Here is a 20254-nt window from a genome sequence, read left to right on the forward strand (position 1 = left end):
AAGGGAGAAAGGCAGACAAAGAAAGACAGCCTGACAGAAAAAAAGAAACAGCACCCATAAATAAAGATGTAATGAGCTACTTGAGGACACAGACGAGGCTACCTAACAAGGTTAGGACTAGAGTCCCCAACTCACCTGGTTTTGCCCATAATGCCCCCCCTTTCTGCCCCTGAAAGCCCCACATCCTGTGAAAGCATTCCATCCTAGGTAAATCGGGGATACCGGTCAATCCCCCACCTGCTTTGCTTCTGCCTGGCCATGTGGGAGAGAAAACACCAGACATCGGCTTCGCAAGGGTCTTTGATTGAACTGAGATACGCAGGTGGAGTTGGGTGCTACAGGCGACCGATATGCCTATGGGGGTCTTGAATCCGAGTTCTGTCCGGAAACCTACCTGGGCTCTGGGATCTACCACATTTGTCCCAGTGGACATATCAGCATCATGCCCCTCACCTCGGAGATACTCGCAATCTACATACAATCTAAGGGCAAAGACTGGGGAGGGAAAACTGCTGTGACCCTAGCCACCCCAGCAGAACTGTGATCACACGATGGATGCCATGATCACTGAAACAAGAACGATGCTGCTGATGTGCCCACCTTCCTCTCGTTGGAAAATGTTTCTGTGAGTTATTCTCAAATAGGAAACCATTAAACACATATTTCTAACGATTCCTAACATCTAGGAAACAACTTCCTCATTTATGATTCCCCAGTGACTATGGAAAACGATGTAAACACCAACAAGGAAAGTCCTGCCCATTGGTCTAAACTTCGGGGGTCCAGCGCATAAAAGCCCCAGATCCGGAGGAGGCACCAGAATCTGACAACCTCACCTCCGGACAGGACCTGCCCACCCTCCACCCCTGACACCATGACCCACTCGTGCTGCTCCTCTTGCTGCCAGCCTACGTGCTGCACGACCACCTGCTGCCGGACCACCTGTTGCCAGCCCTGCTGCTGTGGGTCCAGCGGCTGTGGACACAACTGCGGTGGGTCTAGCGGCTGTGGGTCGAGCTGCTGCCAGCCTTGCTGCCGCCCAACTTGCTGTCACACCACCTGCTGCAGGACCACTTGCTGTAGGACCACCTGCTGCCAGCCCAGCTGCTGTGGGTGTAGCGGCTGTGGACACAACTGCGGTGGGTCTAGCGGCTGTGGGTCGAGCTGCTGCCAGCCTTGCTGCCGCCCAACTTGCTGTCACACCACCTGCTGCCGGACCACCTGCTGCCAGCCCAGTTGTTGTGGGTCCAGCGGCTGTGGGTCCAGCGGCTGTGGACAAAACTGCTGTGGGTCCCGCTGCTGCCAGCCAGTTTGCTGTACCCCCGTGTACTGCACGAGAACCTGCTACCACCCCACCTGCTGCTGCCTGCCTGGGTGCCTAGCCCAGGGCTCTGGATCCTGCTGCCAGCCTTCCTGCTGCTGATTGCCTCGCCAAGAACCACCATCTGACTTGCCACTTGGGAGTTGGTCACCGCCAAGCGTTGCGGGAAGCCAGCCCGCAATCCCCAACATCTCGGTTAGTCGCCTGCCTGTCTACCATCTTGTGAATCGGCCTGATGCAGTTGTGGACCGCTTCTCCCTGATTCGCTTCTTCTTTCCTTCCTCTGGGTCATGTGCCAGCCTCACCCATCCTGATACAGAGTGAGGATCTCTGTTTGGACTCCATGGTCAAGAACTTTATCCTGTCCCTCTAAATACGTCAGCGAAACAACTCCTCAGGAATGACTTATACCTCGTGGAAACTGCTGAAAGCCCACACGGGTATGTTTCCTTTCTCGGTGTACTCATGAAGCTTGTACGCCTCTTGCTGCCTGTCACGTTCCCTTTCAATGCCTCCCTAGACGCAGGGAGTCTCACCCGTATCTCTTAATAAATCCTAACCATTTGGAATCCCGTATTGTCTTTGTGTTTTTGTACCCTGTTTCCAATGCGAGGTTTTGTACGTACATTTTACATCACATGCAGTGTCCGTGTGGAGCCATACACAGTCCTCCACAAGTCATTATGCGCATTTTCAGCTGAGGAGATTTCACGGTGGAATGTCCCACAGCTGACATGGACACACTCGGATCCAAGACTGTGGTTCGGGCGCTTGCTGAAGCGCACTTACGTTCAGATCTCCAGACGTGGTAGCAGACACCCTTAGTCTCAGCACCAGCAAGATGTCCGTCCGAGGGCTTCTTTGACCGCAGAAGTGTTACTCTCCTGTACAGGCGGGCCATCACTGGCACTACGTTGTAGACATCAGTGTCCTACAACTCAGCCACAGCAGCCATATGTGAGGACAGCGGGACCTGCCCTTTAGAGCCCTGGGGAACACAGGATGCTCCTGTTGCCTTGGGTGGCATCCAGCCCCTCAGCACTCTTCTGCCTCACATACAGGTGAGCCTGCGGTGTCCTCGTGAGCAACAGAGGCAGCTGAACACGCTTGTGTTTGGGTCGTGCACATCACATTCTTGTTTGGCCTCCTCGTCCCCAGGACCTAATGGTAGAGTAAAATGGCATCATGTGATTTTCTGCCAAACCCGTGTATCTCCCCTCCCGTAAGGCAGTTTGTCATCGTGATCAAAATGTTGCCCAGAGAGTTGATGAAGCATGGTGTCAGGGCCAGAGAGATCGTGCAATGGGCATGTAGGACTTTGAGTAATCCATGAGCTCTGAACCATCTAAGGAAACAGAATAAGCTCTGGTATATTGTGGAGGAAGTGTGAGCAACCGAGGGGGGAGAAAACGATGCCTGCTCCGTGGGTGTGAGGAGAACGTGAGGAGGAAAAAAGAGACAACAACGTGTGCATTCCTAGGAGTCAAGGACGAAGGCTGGTGCTCCTGGTCCAGAGCCACTGGTGCCGCCTCAGCACTCAGGGCTGTGAGGCCGACTCAGGCTGTGAGAGGAATAGGAGACAGGGCCCCGGGTCACTTCGTGGGAGCAGTGGAGGGACCTCTGATGAGCTTCGAAGGCCCCTATGCAGGACACCTGCCACCATTGGAGACTAGGTGCCCAGGATGCTCTGGAGAGACTGCCAAGGCCAAACGTGCCTACCGCTGCTGGTTCTCAAGAGCGCCATGTTGGCAAAATGAGATGAAAACCTGACACGACCCATGTTTCCGAATATTTGCTGGAGGTTGACTAAGTCCTTCCTGAGCATTCCCTTTAATTCTTGGAGGGATTTGCAAAGTAGGTATTAAGGTTCCCATTGTAGAGGTGAGGAAATTGAGACTGAGTGGGGTAAAGGAATGTCAGAGTTTGGTTTTGCAGAAGCTCCTCTTAAGTAAAGAGTCCAGCAATGTGGATTCGCTGGGGAGATCGTATCACACTGGTCAGGGTGTAGGGAAGTTTCGCAGGGGAGAAACACTTTGAGGACAGCATCATAGGTTCCAATAAAAGCTTTAACCTGAAAGGTATCTCTGAAACAATACAGCACGCAAACACATGCACACGCACACACAAACACACACAGACGTTGAGATCTGCTTATTTCAGCCACGAGGGACCTGGAGTCTTCAATAAACCCACCGTCCAGAAGCAAGAGTTGAGTGTATTTTCTCCGTGTGGCATGCTCAGGCAGCCTGACTTTCAGCTGTGCGTGAAAAGAGCACGTACGCATTGAGGTGCAGAGCTGGTAGGCAGAAGTTGTCCCAAACACACTAATACGCAAGAGATAGGTTTGGTGGTTTCAGACGTCTTTGGCAGACTATGGTTTTCGCCACTGATTGCACTATGTTCTTAATTATTTGCCGGGCGGATGGACAAAATAATTGCAAGAAACAGAAGAAGATGGTGGAATGTGAAGGGGGGATGAGGAGGAGTAGGGAGAAAAGGAGAAGGGGGGAGGAAGAAAGGAAGCATAGAAGGAAGGGGGGAACGATGAGGAGACGGAGAAAGGGAAGAGAAGAAAGAAAGAAAATAAAGAATGAAGGGAAAGAAGGAAGGAAGGAAGGAAGGAAAGAAGGGACGGTAGGAGGAAGGAATGGACAGGCATGCAGGGAGGAAGGGAGAAAGGCAGACAAAGAAAGACAGCCTGACAGAAAAAAAGAAACAGCACCCATAAATAAAGATGTAATGAGCTACTTGAGGACACAGACGAGGCTACCTAACAAGGTTAGGACTAGAGTCCCCAACTCACCTGGTTTTGCCCATAATGCCCCCCCTTTCTGCCCCTGAAAGCCCCACATCCTGTGAAAGCATTCCATCCTAGGTAAATCGGGGATACCGGTCAATCCCCCACCTGCTTTGCTTCTGCCTGGCCATGTGGGAGAGAAAACACCAGACATCGGCTTCGCAAGGGTCTTTGATTGAACTGAGATACGCAGGTGGAGTTGGGTGCTACAGGCGACCGATATGCCTATGGGGGTCTTGAATCCGAGTTCTGTCCGGAAACCTACCTGGGCTCTGGGATCTACCACATTTGTCCCAGTGGACATATCAGCATCATGCCCCTCACCTCGGAGATACTCGCAATCTACATACAATCTAAGGGCAAAGACTGGGGAGGGAAAACTGCTGTGACCCTAGCCACCCCAGCAGAACTGTGATCACACGATGGATGCCATGATCACTGAAACAAGAACGATGCTGCTGATGTGCCCACCTTCCTCTCGTTGGAAAATGTTTCTGTGAGTTATTCTCAAATAGGAAACCATTAAACACATATTTCTAACGATTCCTAACATCTAGGAAACAACTTCCTCATTTATGATTCCCCAGTGACTATGGAAAACGATGTAAACACCAACAAGGAAAGTCCTGCCCATTGGTCTAAACTTCGGGGGTCCAGCGCATAAAAGCCCCAGATCCGGAGGAGGCACCAGAATCTGACAACCTCACCTCCGGACAGGACCTGCCCACCCTCCACCCCTGACACCATGACCCACTCGTGCTGCTCCTCTTGCTGCCAGCCTACGTGCTGCACGACCACCTGCTGCCGGACCACCTGTTGCCAGCCCTGCTGCTGTGGGTCCAGCGGCTGTGGACACAACTGCGGTGGGTCTAGCGGCTGTGGGTCGAGCTGCTGCCAGCCTTGCTGCCGCCCAACTTGCTGTCACACCACCTGCTGCAGGACCACTTGCTGTAAGACCACCTGCTGCCAGCCCAGCTGCTGTGGGTGTAGCGGCTGTGGACACAACTGCGGTGGGTCTAGCGGCTGTGGGTCGAGCTGCTGCCAGCCTTGCTGCCGCCCAACTTGCTGTCACACCACCTGCTGCCGGACCACCTGCTGCCAGCCCAGTTGTTGTGGGTCCAGCGGCTGTGGGTCCAGCGGCTGTGGACAAAACTGCTGTGGGTCCCACTGCTGCCAGCCAGTTTGCTGTACCCCCGTGTACTGCACGAGAACCTGCTACCACCCCACCTGCTGCTGCCTGCCTGGGTGCCTAGCCCAGGGCTCTGGATCCTGCTGCCAGCCTTCCTGCTGCTGATTGCCTCGCCAAGAACCACCATCTGACTTGCCACTTGGGAGTTGGTCACCGCCAAGCGTTGCGGGAAGCCAGCCCGCAATCCCCAACATCTCGGTTAGTCGCCTGCCTGTCTACCATCTTGTGAATCGGCCTGATGCAGTTGTGGACCGCTTCTCCCTGATTCGCTTCTTCTTTCCTTCCTCTGGGTCATGTGCCAGCCTCACCCATCCTGATACAGAGTGAGGATCTCTGTTTGGACTCCATGGTCAAGAACTTTATCCTGTCCCTCTAAATACGTCAGCGAAACAACTCCTCAGGAATGACTTATACCTCGTGGAAACTGCTGAAAGCCCACACGGGTATGTTTCCTTTCTCGGTGTACTCATGAAGCTTGTACGCCTCTTGCTGCCTGTCACGTTCCCTTTCAATGCCTCCCTAGACGCAGGGAGTCTCACCCGTATCTCTTAATAAATCCTAACCATTTGGAATCCCGTATTGTCTTTGTGTTTTTGTACCCTGTTTCCAATGCGAGGTTTTGTACGTACATTTTACATCACATGCAGTGTCCGTGTGGAGCCATACACAGTCCTCCACAAGTCATTATGCGCATTTTCAGCTGAGGAGATTTCACGGTGGAATGTCCCACAGCTGACATGGACACACTCGGATCCAAGACTGTGGTTCGGGCGCTTGCTGAAGCGCACTTACGTTCAGATCTCCAGACGTGGTAGCAGACACCCTTAGTCTCAGCACCAGCAAGATGTCCGTCCGAGGGCTTCTTTGACCGCAGAAGTGTTACTCTCCTGTACAGGCGGGCCATCACTGGCACTACGTTGTAGACATCAGTGTCCTACAACTCAGCCACAGCAGCCATATGTGAGGACAGCGGGACCTGCCCTTTAGAGCCCTGGGGAACACAGGATGCTCCTGTTGCCTTGGGTGGCATCCAGCCCCTCAGCACTCTTCTGCCTCACATACAGGTGAGCCTGCGGTGTCCTCGTGAGCAACAGAGGCAGCTGAACACGCTTGTGTTTGGGTCGTGCACATCACATTCTTGTTTGGCCTCCTCGTCCCCAGGACCTAATGGTAGAGTAAAATGGCATCATGTGATTTTCTGCCAAACCCGTGTATCTCCCCTCCCGTAAGGCAGTTTGTCATCGTGATCAAAATGTTGCCCAGAGAGTTGATGAAGCATGGTGTCAGGGCCAGAGAGATCGTGCAATGGGCATGTAGGACTTTGAGTAATCCATGAGCTCTGAACCATCTAAGGAAACAGAATAAGCTCTGGTATATTGTGGAGGAAGTGTGAGCAACCGAGGGGGGAGAAAACGATGCCTGCTCCGTGGGTGTGAGGAGAACGTGAGGAGGAAAAAAGAGACAACAACGTGTGCATTCCTAGGAGTCAAGGACGAAGGCTGGTGCTCCTGGTCCAGAGCCACTGGTGCCGCCTCAGCACTCAGGGCTGTGAGGCCGACTCAGGCTGTGAGAGGAATAGGAGACAGGGCCCCGGGTCACTTCGTGGGAGCAGTGGAGGGACCTCTGATGAGCTTCGAAGGCCCCTATGCAGGACACCTGCCACCATTGGAGACTAGGTGCCCAGGATGCTCTGGAGAGACTGCCAAGGCCAAACGTGCCTACCGCTGCTGGTTCTCAAGAGCGCCATGTTGGCAAAATGAGATGAAAACCTGACACGACCCATGTTTCCGAATATTTGCTGGAGGTTGACTAAGTCCTTCCTGAGCATTCCCTTTAATTCTTGGAGGGATTTGCAAAGTAGGTATTAAGGTTCCCATTGTAGAGGTGAGGAAATTGAGACTGAGTGGGGTAAAGGAATGTCAGAGTTTGGTTTTGCAGAAGCTCCTCTTAAGTAAAGAGTCCAGCAATGTGGATTCGCTGGGGAGATCGTATCACACTGGTCAGGGTGTAGGGAAGTTTCGCAGGGGAGAAACACTTTGAGGACAGCATCATAGGTTCCAATAAAAGCTTTAACCTGAAAGGTATCTCTGAAACAATACAGCACGCAAACACATGCACACGCACACACAAACACACACAGACGTTGAGATCTGCTTATTTCAGCCACGAGGGACCTGGAGTCTTCAATAAACCCACCGTCCAGAAGCAAGAGTTGAGTGTATTTTCTCCGTGTGGCATGCTCAGGCAGCCTGACTTTCAGCTGTGCGTGAAAAGAGCACGTACGCATTGAGGTGCAGAGCTGGTAGGCAGAAGTTGTCCCAAACACACTAATACGCAAGAGATAGGTTTGGTGGTTTCAGACGTCTTTGGCAGACTATGGTTTTCGCCACTGATTGCACTATGTTCTTAATTATTTGCCGGGCGGATGGACAAAATAATTGCAAGAAACAGAAGAAGATGGTGGAATGTGAAGGGGGGATGAGGAGGAGTAGGGAGAAAAGGAGAAGGGGGGAGGAAGAAAGGAAGCATAGAAGGAAGGGGGGAACGATGAGGAGACGGAGAAAGGGAAGAGAAGAAAGAAAGAAAATAAAGAATGAAGGGAAAGAAGGAAGGAAGGAAGGAAGGAAAGAAGGGACGGTAGGAGGAAGGAATGGACAGGCATGCAGGGAGGAAGGGAGAAAGGCAGACAAAGAAAGACAGCCTGACAGAAAAAAAGAAACAGCACCCATAAATAAAGATGTAATGAGCTACTTGAGGACACAGACGAGGCTACCTAACAAGGTTAGGACTAGAGTCCCCAACTCACCTGGTTTTGCCCATAATGCCCCCCCTTTCTGCCCCTGAAAGCCCCACATCCTGTGAAAGCATTCCATCCTAGGTAAATCGGGGATACCGGTCAATCCCCCACCTGCTTTGCTTCTGCCTGGCCATGTGGGAGAGAAAACACCAGACATCGGCTTCGCAAGGGTCTTTGATTGAACTGAGATACGCAGGTGGAGTTGGGTGCTACAGGCGACCGATATGCCTATGGGGGTCTTGAATCCGAGTTCTGTCCGGAAACCTACCTGGGCTCTGGGATCTACCACATTTGTCCCAGTGGACATATCAGCATCATGCCCCTCACCTCGGAGATACTCGCAATCTACATACAATCTAAGGGCAAAGACTGGGGAGGGAAAACTGCTGTGACCCTAGCCACCCCAGCAGAACTGTGATCACACGATGGATGCCATGATCACTGAAACAAGAACGATGCTGCTGATGTGCCCACCTTCCTCTCGTTGGAAAATGTTTCTGTGAGTTATTCTCAAATAGGAAACCATTAAACACATATTTCTAACGATTCCTAACATCTAGGAAACAACTTCCTCATTTATGATTCCCCAGTGACTATGGAAAACGATGTAAACACCAACAAGGAAAGTCCTGCCCATTGGTCTAAACTTCGGGGGTCCAGCGCATAAAAGCCCCAGATCCGGAGGAGGCACCAGAATCTGACAACCTCACCTCCGGACAGGACCTGCCCACCCTCCACCCCTGACACCATGACCCACTCGTGCTGCTCCTCTTGCTGCCAGCCTACGTGCTGCACGACCACCTGCTGCCGGACCACCTGTTGCCAGCCCTGCTGCTGTGGGTCCAGCGGCTGTGGACACAACTGCGGTGGGTCTAGCGGCTGTGGGTCGAGCTGCTGCCAGCCTTGCTGCCGCCCAACTTGCTGTCACACCACCTGCTGCAGGACCACTTGCTGTAGGACCACCTGCTGCCAGCCCAGCTGCTGTGGGTGTAGCGGCTGTGGACACAACTGCGGTGGGTCTAGCGGCTGTGGGTCGAGCTGCTGCCAGCCTTGCTGCCGCCCAACTTGCTGTCACACCACCTGCTGCCGGACCACCTGCTGCCAGCCCAGTTGTTGTGGGTCCAGCGGCTGTGGGTCCAGCGGCTGTGGACAAAACTGCTGTGGGTCCCACTGCTGCCAGCCAGTTTGCTGTACCCCCGTGTACTGCACGAGAACCTGCTACCACCCCACCTGCTGCTGCCTGCCTGGGTGCCTAGCCCAGGGCTCTGGATCCTGCTGCCAGCCTTCCTGCTGCTGATTGCCTCGCCAAGAACCACCATCTGACTTGCCACTTGGGAGTTGGTCACCGCCAAGCGTTGCGGGAAGCCAGCCCGCAATCCCCAACATCTCGGTTAGTCGCCTGCCTGTCTACCATCTTGTGAATCGGCCTGATGCAGTTGTGGACCGCTTCTCCCTGATTCGCTTCTTCTTTCCTTCCTCTGGGTCATGTGCCAGCCTCACCCATCCTGATACAGAGTGAGGATCTCTGTTTGGACTCCATGGTCAAGAACTTTATCCTGTCCCTCTAAATACGTCAGCGAAACAACTCCTCAGGAATGACTTATACCTCGTGGAAACTGCTGAAAGCCCACACGGGTATGTTTCCTTTCTCGGTGTACTCATGAAGCTTGTACGCCTCTTGCTGCCTGTCACGTTCCCTTTCAATGCCTCCCTAGACGCAGGGAGTCTCACCCGTATCTCTTAATAAATCCTAACCATTTGGAATCCCGTATTGTCTTTGTGTTTTTGTACCCTGTTTCCAATGCGAGGTTTTGTACGTACATTTTACATCACATGCAGTGTCCGTGTGGAGCCATACACAGTCCTCCACAAGTCATTATGCGCATTTTCAGCTGAGGAGATTTCACGGTGGAATGTCCCACAGCTGACATGGACACACTCGGATCCAAGACTGTGGTTCGGGCGCTTGCTGAAGCGCACTTACGTTCAGATCTCCAGACGTGGTAGCAGACACCCTTAGTCTCAGCACCAGCAAGATGTCCGTCCGAGGGCTTCTTTGACCGCAGAAGTGTTACTCTCCTGTACAGGCGGGCCATCACTGGCACTACGTTGTAGACATCAGTGTCCTACAACTCAGCCACAGCAGCCATATGTGAGGACAGCGGGACCTGCCCTTTAGAGCCCTGGGGAACACAGGATGCTCCTGTTGCCTTGGGTGGCATCCAGCCCCTCAGCACTCTTCTGCCTCACATACAGGTGAGCCTGCGGTGTCCTCGTGAGCAACAGAGGCAGCTGAACACGCTTGTGTTTGGGTCGTGCACATCACATTCTTGTTTGGCCTCCTCGTCCCCAGGACCTAATGGTAGAGTAAAATGGCATCATGTGATTTTCTGCCAAACCCGTGTATCTCCCCTCCCGTAAGGCAGTTTGTCATCGTGATCAAAATGTTGCCCAGAGAGATGATGAAGCATGGTGTCAGGGCCAGAGAGATCGTGCAATGGGCATGTAGGACTTTGAGTAATCCATGAGCTCTGAACCATCTAAGGAAACAGAATAAGCTCTGGTATATTGTGGAGGAAGTGTGAGCAACCGAGGGGGGAGAAAACGATGCCTGCTCCGTGGGTGTGAGGAGAACGTGAGGAGGAAAAAAGAGACAACAACGTGTGCATTCCTAGGAGTCAAGGACGAAGGCTGGTGCTCCTGGTCCAGAGCCACTGGTGCCGCCTCAGCACTCAGGGCTGTGAGGCCGACTCAGGCTGTGAGAGGAATAGGAGACAGGGCCCCGGGTCACTTCGTGGGAGCAGTGGAGGGACCTCTGATGAGCTTCGAAGGCCCCTATGCAGGACACCTGCCACCATTGGAGACTAGGTGCCCAGGATGCTCTGGAGAGACTGCCAAGGCCAAACGTGCCTACCGCTGCTGGTTCTCAAGAGCGCCATGTTGGCAAAATGAGATGAAAACCTGACACGACCCATGTTTCCGAATATTTGCTGGAGGTTGACTAAATCCTTCCTGAGCATTCCCTTTAATTCTTGGAGGGATTTGCAAAGTAGGTATTAAGGTTCCCATTGTAGAGGTGAGGAAATTGAGACTGAGTGGGGTAAAGGAATGTCAGAGTTTGGTTTTGCAGAAGCTCCTCTTAAGTAAAGAGTCCAGCAATGTGGATTCGCTGGGGAGATCGTATCACACTGGTCAGGGTGTAGGGAAGTTTCGCAGGGGAGAAACACTTTGAGGACAGCATCATAGGTTCCAATAAAAGCTTTAACCTGAAAGGTATCTCTGAAACAATACAGCACGCAAACACATGCACACACACACACAAACACACACAGACGTTGAGATCTGCTTATTTCAGCCACGAGGGACCTGGAGTCTTCAATAAACCCACCGTCCAGAAGCAAGAGTTGAGTGTATTTTCTCCGTGTGGCATGCTCAGGCAGCCTGACTTTCAGCTGTGCGTGAAAAGAGCACGTACGCATTGAGGTGCAGAGCTGGTAGGCAGAAGTTGTCCCAAACACACTAATACGCAAGAGATAGGTTTGGTGGTTTCAGACGTCTTTGGCAGACTATGGTTTTCGCCACTGATTGCACTATGTTCTTAATTATTTGCCGGGCGGATGGACAAAATAATTGCAAGAAACAGAAGAAGATGGTGGAATGTGAAGGGGGGATGAGGAGGAGTAGGGAGAAAAGGAGAAGGGGGGAGGAAGAAAGGAAGCATAGAAGGAAGGGGGGAACGATGAGGAGACGGAGAAAGGGAAGAGAAGAAAGAAAGAAAATAAAGAATGAAGGGAAAGAAGGAAGGAAGGAAGGAAAGAAGGGACGGTAGGAGGAAGGAATGGACAGGCATGCAGGGAGGAAGGGAGAAAGGCAGACAAAGAAAGACAGCCTGACAGAAAAAAAGAAACAGCACCCATAAATAAAGATGTAATGAGCTACTTGAGGACACAGACGAGGCTACCTAACAAGGTTAGGACTAGAGTCCCCAACTCACCTGGTTTTGCCCATAATGCCCCCCCTTTCTGCCCCTGAAAGCCCCACATCCTGTGAAAGCATTCCATCCTAGGTAAATCGGGGATACCGGTCAATCCCCCACCTGCTTTGCTTCTGCCTGGCCACGTGGGAGAGAAAACACCAGACATCGGCTTCGCAAGGGTCTTTGATTGAACTGAGATACGCAGGTGGAGTTGGGTGCTACAGGCGACCGATATGCCTATGGGGGTCTTGAATCCGAGTTCTGTCCGGAAACCTACCTGGGCTCTGGGATCTACCACATTTGTCCCAGTGGACATATCAGCATCATGCCCCTCACCTCGGAGATACTCGCAATCTACATACAATCTAAGGGCAAAGACTGGGGAGGGAAAACTGCTGTGACCCTAGCCACCCCAGCAGAACTGTGATCACACGATGGATGCCATGATCACTGAAACAAGAACGATGCTGCTGATGTGCCCACCTTCCTCTCGTTGGAAAATGTTTCTGTGAGTTATTCTCAAATAGGAAACCATTAAACACATATTTCTAACGATTCCTAACATCTAGGAAACAACTTCCTCATTTATGATTCCCCAGTGACTATGGAAAACGATGTAAACACCAACAAGGAAAGTCCTGCCCATTGGTCTAAACTTCGGGGGTCCAGCGCATAAAAGCCCCAGATCCGGAGGAGGCACCAGAATCTGACAACCTCACCTCCGGACAGGACCTGCCCACCCTCCACCCCTGACACCATGACCCACTCGTGCTGCTCCTCTTGCTGCCAGCCTACGTGCTGCACGACCACCTGCTGCCGGACCACCTGTTGCCAGCCCTGCTGCTGTGGGTCCAGCGGCTGTGGACACAACTGCGGTGGGTCTAGCGGCTGTGGGTCGAGCTGCTGCCAGCCTTGCTGCCGCCCAACTTGCTGTCACACCACCTGCTGCAGGACCACTTGCTGTAGGACCACCTGCTGCCAGCCCAGCTGCTGTGGGTGTAGCGGCTGTGGACACAACTGCGGTGGGTCTAGCGGCTGTGGGTCGAGCTGCTGCCAGCCTTGCTGCCGCCCAACTTGCTGTCACACCACCTGCTGCCGGACCACCTGCTGCCAGCCCAGTTGTTGTGGGTCCAGCGGCTGTGGGTCCAGCGGCTGTGGACAAAACTGCTGTGGGTCCCGCTGCTGCCAGCCAGTTTGCTGTACCCCCGTGTACTGCACGAGAACCTGCTACCACCCCACCTGCTGCTGCCTGCCTGGGTGCCTAGCCCAGGGCTCTGGATCCTGCTGCCAGCCTTCCTGCTGCTGATTGCCTCGCCAAGAACCACCATCTGACTTGCCACTTGGGAGTTGGTCACCGCCAAGCGTTGCGGGAAGCCAGCCCGCAATCCCCAACATCTCGGTTAGTCGCCTGCCTGTCTACCATCTTGTGAATCGGCCTGATGCAGTTGTGGACCGCTTCTCCCTGATTCGCTTCTTCTTTCCTTCCTCTGGGTCATGTGCCAGCCTCACCCATCCTGATACAGAGTGAGGATCTCTGTTTGGACTCCATGGTCAAGAACTTTATCCTGTCCCTCTAAATACGTCAGCGAAACAACTCCTCAGGAATGACTTATACCTCGTGGAAACTGCTGAAAGCCCACACGGGTATGTTTCCTTTCTCGGTGTACTCATGAAGCTTGTACGCCTCTTGCTGCCTGTCACGTTCCCTTTCAATGCCTCCCTAGACGCAGGGAGTCTCACCCGTATCTCTTAATAAATCCTAACCATTTGGAATCCCGTATTGTCTTTGTGTTTTTGTACCCTGTTTCCAATGCGAGGTTTTGTACGTACATTTTACATCACATGCAGTGTCCGTGTGGAGCCATACACAGTCCTCCACAAGTCATTATGCGCATTTTCAGCTGAGGAGATTTCACGGTGGAATGTCCCACAGCTGACATGGACACACTCGGATCCAAGACTGTGGTTCGGGCGCTTGCTGAAGCGCACTTACGTTCAGATCTCCAGACGTGGTAGCAGACACCCTTAGTCTCAGCACCAGCAAGATGTCCGTCCGAGGGCTTCTTTGACCGCAGAAGTGTTACTCTCCTGTACAGGCGGGCCATCACTGGCACTACGTTGTAGACATCAGTGTCCTACAACTCAGCCACAGCAGCCATATGTGAGGACAGCGGGACCTGCCCTTTAGAGCCCTGGGGAACACAGGATGCTCCTGTTGCCTTGGGTGGCATCCAGCCCCTCAGCACTCTTCTGCCTCACATACAGGTGAGCCTGCGGTGTCCTCGTGAGCAACAGAGGCAGCTGAACACGCTTGTGTTTGGGTCGTGCACATCACATTCTTGTTTGGCCTCCTCGTCCCCAGGACCTAATGGTAGAGTAAAATGGCATCATGTGATTTTCTGCCAAACCCGTGTATCTCCCCTCCCGTAAGGCAGTTTGTCATCGTGATCAAAATGTTGCCCAGAGAGTTGATGAAGCATGGTGTCAGGGCCAGAGAGATCGTGCAATGGGCATGTAGGACTTTGAGTAATCCATGAGCTCTGAACCATCTAAGGAAACAGAATAAGCTCTGGTATATTGTGGAGGAAGTGTGAGCAACCGAGGGGGGAGAAAACGATGCCTGCTCCGTGGGTGTGAGGAGAACGTGAGGAGGAAAAAAGAGACAACAACGTGTGCATTCCTAGGAGTCAAGGACGAAGGCTGGTGCTCCTGGTCCAGAGCCACTGGTGCCGCCTCAGCACTCAGGGCTGTGAGGCCGACTCAGGCTGTGAGAGGAATAGGAGACAGGGCCCCGGGTCACTTCGTGGGAGCAGTGGAGGGACCTCTGATGAGCTTCGAAGGCCCCTATGCAGGACACCTGCCACCATTGGAGACTAGGTGCCCAGGATGCTCTGGAGAGACTGCCAAGGCCAAACGTGCCTACCGCTGCTGGTTCTCAAGAGCGCCATGTTGGCAAAATGAGATGAAAACCTGACACGACCCATGTTTCCGAATATTTGCTGGAGGTTGACTAAGTCCTTCCTGAGCATTCCCTTTAATTCTTGGAGGGATTTGCAAAGTAGGTATTAAGGTTCCCATTGTAGAGGTGAGGAAATTGAGACTGAGTGGGGTAAAGGAATGTCAGAGTTTGGTTTTGCAGAAGCTCCTCTTAAGTAAAGAGTCCAGCAATGTGGATTCGCTGGGGAGATCGTATCACACTGGTCAGGGTGTAGGGAAGTTTCGCAGGGGAGAAACACTTTGAGGACAGCATCATAGGTTCCAATAAAAGCTTTAACCTGAAAGGTATCTCTGAAACAATACAGCACGCAAACACATGCACACGCACACACAAACACACACAGACGTTGAGATCTGCTTATTTCAGCCACGAGGGACCTGGAGTCTTCAATAAACCCACCGTCCAGAAGCAAGAGTTGAGTGTATTTTCTCCGTGTGGCATGCTCAGGCAGCCTGACTTTCAGCTGTGCGTGAAAAGAGCACGTACGCATTGAGGTGCAGAGCTGGTAGGCAGAAGTTGTCCCAAACACACTAATACGCAAGAGATAGGTTTGGTGGTTTCAGACGTCTTTGGCAGACTATGGTTTTCGCCACTGATTGCACTATGTTCTTAATTATTTGCCGGGCGGATGGACAAAATAATTGCAAGAAACAGAAGAAGATGGTGGAATGTGAAGGGGGGATGAGGAGGAGTAGGGAGAAAAGGAGAAGGGGGGAGGAAGAAAGGAAGCATAGAAGGAAGGGGGGAACGATGAGGAGACGGAGAAAGGGAAGAGAAGAAAGAAAGAAAATAAAGAATGAAGGGAAAGAAGGAAGGAAGGAAGGAAGGAAAGAAGGGACGGTAGGAGGAAGGAATGGACAGGCATGCAGGGAGGAAGGGAGAAAGGCAGACAAAGAAAGACAGCCTGACAGAAAAAAAGAAACAGCACCCATAAATAAAGATGTAATGAGCTACTTGAGGACACAGACGAGGCTACCTAACAAGGTTAGGACTAGAGTCCCCAACTCACCTGGTTTTGCCCATAATGCCCCCCCTTTCTGCCCCTGAAAGCCCCACATCCTGTGAAAGCATTCCATCCTAGGTAAATCGGGGATACCGGTCAATCCCCCACCTGCTTTGCTTCTGCCTGGCCATGTGGGAGAGAAAACACCAGACATCGGCTTCGCAAGGGTCTTTGATTGAACTGAGATACGCAGGTGGAGTTGGGTGCTACAGGCGACCGATATGCCTATGGGGGTCTTGAATCCGAGTTCTGTCCGGAAACCTACCTGGGCTCTGGGATCTACCACATTTGTCCCAGTGGACATATCAGCATCATGCCCCTCACCTCGGAGATACTCGCAATCTACATACAATCTAAGGGCAAAGACTGGGGAGGGAAAACTGCTGTGACCCTAGCCACCCCAGCAGAACTGTGATCACACGATGGATGCCATGATCACTGAAACAAGAACGATGCTGCTGATGTGCCCACCTTCCTCTCGTTGGAAAATGTTTCTGTGAGTTATTCTCAAATAGGAAACCATTAAACACATATTTCTAACGATTCCTAACATCTAGGAAACAACTTCCTCATTTATGATTCCCCAGTGACTATGGAAAACGATGTAAACACCAACAAGGAAAGTCCTGCCCATTGGTCTAAACTTCGGGGGTCCAGCGCATAAAAGCCCCAGATCCGGAGGAGGCACCAGAATCTGACAACCTCACCTCCGGACAGGACCTGCCCACCCTCCACCCCTGACACCATGACCCACTCGTGCTGCTCCTCTTGCTGCCAGCCTACGTGCTGCACGACCACCTGCTGCCGGACCACCTGTTGCCAGCCCTGCTGCTGTGGGTCCAGCGGCTGTGGACACAACTGCGGTGGGTCTAGCGGCTGTGGGTCGAGCTGCTGCCAGCCTTGCTGCCGCCCAACTTGCTGTCACACCACCTGCTGCAGGACCACTTGCTGTAGGACCACCTGCTGCCAGCCCAGCTGCTGTGGGTGTAGCGGCTGTGGACACAACTGCGGTGGGTCTAGCGGCTGTGGGTCGAGCTGCTGCCAGCCTTGCTGCCGCCCAACTTGCTGTCACACCACCTGCTGCCGGACCACCTGCTGCCAGCCCAGTTGTTGTGGGTCCAGCGGCTGTGGGTCCAGCGGCTGTGGACAAAACTGCTGTGGGTCCCAGTGCTGCCAGCCAGTTTGCTGTACCCCCGTGTACTGCACGAGAACCTGCTACCACCCCACCTGCTGCTGCCTGCCTGGGTGCCTAGCCCAGGGCTCTGGATCCTGCTGCCAGCCTTCCTGCTGCTGATTGCCTCGCCAAGAACCACCATCTGACTTGCCACTTGGGAGTTGGTCACCGCCAAGCGTTGCGGGAAGCCAGCCCGCAATCCCCAACATCTCGGTTAGTCGCCTGCCTGTCTACCATCTTGTGAATCGGCCTGATGCAGTTGTGGACCGCTTCTCCCTGATTCGCTTCTTCTTTCCTTCCTCTGGGTCATGTGCCAGCCTCACCCATCCTGATACAGAGTGAGGATCTCTGTTTGGACTCCATGGTCAAGAACTTTATCCTGTCCCTCTAAATACGTCAGCGAAACAACTCCTCAGGAATGACTTATACCTCGTGGAAACTGCTGAAAGCCCACACGGGTATGTTTCCTTTCTCGGTGTACTCATGAAGCTTGTACGCCTCTTGCTGCCTGTCACGTTCCCTTTCAATGCCTCCCTAGACGCAGGGAGTCTCACCCGTATCTCTTAATAAATCCTAACCATTTGGAATCCCGTATTGTCTTTGTGTTTTTGTACCCTGTTTCCAATGCGAGGTTTTGTACGTACATTTTACATCACATGCAGTGTCCGTGTGGAGCCATACACAGTCCTCCACAAGTCATTATGCGCATTTTCAGCTGAGGAGATTTCACGGTGGAATGTCCCACAGCTGACATGGACACACTCGGATCCAAGACTGTGGTTCGGGCGCTTGCTGAAGCGCACTTACGTTCAGATCTCCAGACGTGGTAGCAGACACCCTTAGTCTCAGCACCAGCAAGATGTCCGTCCGAGGGCTTCTTTGACCGCAGAAGTGTTACTCTCCTGTACAGGCGGGCCATCACTGGCACTACGTTGTAGACATCAGTGTCCTACAACTCAGCCACAGCAGCCATATGTGAGGACAGCGGGACCTGCCCTTTAGAGCCCTGGGGAACACAGGATGCTCCTGTTGCCTTGGGTGGCATCCAGCCCCTCAGCACTCTTCTGCCTCACATACAGGTGAGCCTGCGGTGTCCTCGTGAGCAACAGAGGCAGCTGAACACGCTTGTGTTTGGGTCGTGCACATCACATTCTTGTTTGGCCTCCTCGTCCCCAGGACCTAATGGTAGAGTAAAATGGCATCATGTGATTTTCTGCCAAACCCGTGTATCTCCCCTCCCGTAAGGCAGTTTGTCATCGTGATCAAAATGTTGCCCAGAGAGTTGATGAAGCATGGTGTCAGGGCCAGAGAGATCGTGCAATGGGCATGTAGGACTTTGAGTAATCCATGAGCTCTGAACCATCTAAGGAAACAGAATAAGCTCTGGTATATTGTGGAGGAAGTGTGAGCAACCGAGGGGGGAGAAAACGATGCCTGCTCCGTGGGTGTGAGGAGAACGTGAGGAGGAAAAAAGAGACAACAACGTGTGCATTCCTAGGAGTCAAGGACGAAGGCTGGTGCTCCTGGTCCAGAGCCACTGGTGCCGCCTCAGCACTCAGGGCTGTGAGGCCGACTCAGGCTGTGAGAGGAATAGGAGACAGGGCCCCGGGTCACTTCGTGGGAGCAGTGGAGGGACCTCTGATGAGCTTCGAAGGCCCCTATGCAGGACACCTGCCACCATTGGAGACTAGGTGCCCAGGATGCTCTGGAGAGACTGCCAAGGCCAAACGTGCCTACCGCTGCTGGTTCTCAAGAGCGCCATGTTGGCAAAATGAGATGAAAACCTGACACGACCCATGTTTCCGAATATTTGCTGGAGGTTGACTAAATCCTTCCTGAGCATTCCCTTTAATTCTTGGAGGGATTTGCAAAGTAGGTATTAAGGTTCCCATTGTAGAGGTGAGGAAATTGAGACTGAGTGGGGTAAAGGAATGTCAGAGTTTGGTTTTGCAGAAGCTCCTCTTAAGTAAAGAGTCCAGCAATGTGGATTCGCTGGGGAGATCGTATCACACTGGTCAGGGTGTAGGGAAGTTTCGCAGGGGAGAAACACTTTGAGGACAGCATCATAGGTTCCAATAAAAGCTTTAACCTGAAAGGTATCTCTGAAACAATACAGCACGCAAACACATGCACACACACACACAAACACACACAGACGTTGAGATCTGCTTATTTCAGCCACGAGGGACCTGGAGTCTTCAATAAACCCACCGTCCAGAAGCAAGAGTTGAGTGTATTTTCTCCGTGTGGCATGCTCAGGCAGCCTGACTTTCAGCTGTGCGTGAAAAGAGCACGTACGCATTGAGGTGCAGAGCTGGTAGGCAGAAGTTGTCCCAAACACACTAATACGCAAGAGATAGGTTTGGTGGTTTCAGACGTCTTTGGCAGACTATGGTTTTCGCCACTGATTGCACTATGTTCTTAATTATTTGCCGGGCGGATGGACAAAATAATTGCAAGAAACAGAAGAAGATGGTGGAATGTGAAGGGGGGATGAGGAGGAGTAGGGAGAAAAGGAGAAGGGGGGAGGAAGAAAGGAAGCATAGAAGGAAGGGGGGAACGATGAGGAGACGGAGAAAGGGAAGAGAAGAAAGAAAGAAAATAAAGAATGAAGGGAAAGAAGGAAGGAAGGAAGGAAAGAAGGGACGGTAGGAGGAAGGAATGGACAGGCATGCAGGGAGGAAGGGAGAAAGGCAGACAAAGAAAGACAGCCTGACAGAAAAAAAGAAACAGCACCCATAAATAAAGATGTAATGAGCTACTTGAGGACACAGACGAGGCTACCTAACAAGGTTAGGACTAGAGTCCCCAACTCACCTGGTTTTGCCCATAATGCCCCCCCTTTCTGCCCCTGAAAGCCCCACATCCTGTGAAAGCATTCCATCCTAGGTAAATCGGGGATACCGGTCAATCCCCCACCTGCTTTGCTTCTGCCTGGCCACGTGGGAGAGAAAACACCAGACATCGGCTTCGCAAGGGTCTTTGATTGAACTGAGATA

This window comes from Puma concolor, chromosome E1 (assembly GCF_028749965.1).
Source record: "Puma concolor isolate L17-30 chromosome E1, mPumCon1.1.hap2, whole genome shotgun sequence".
NCBI lineage: Eukaryota > Metazoa > Chordata > Mammalia > Carnivora > Felidae > Puma > Puma concolor.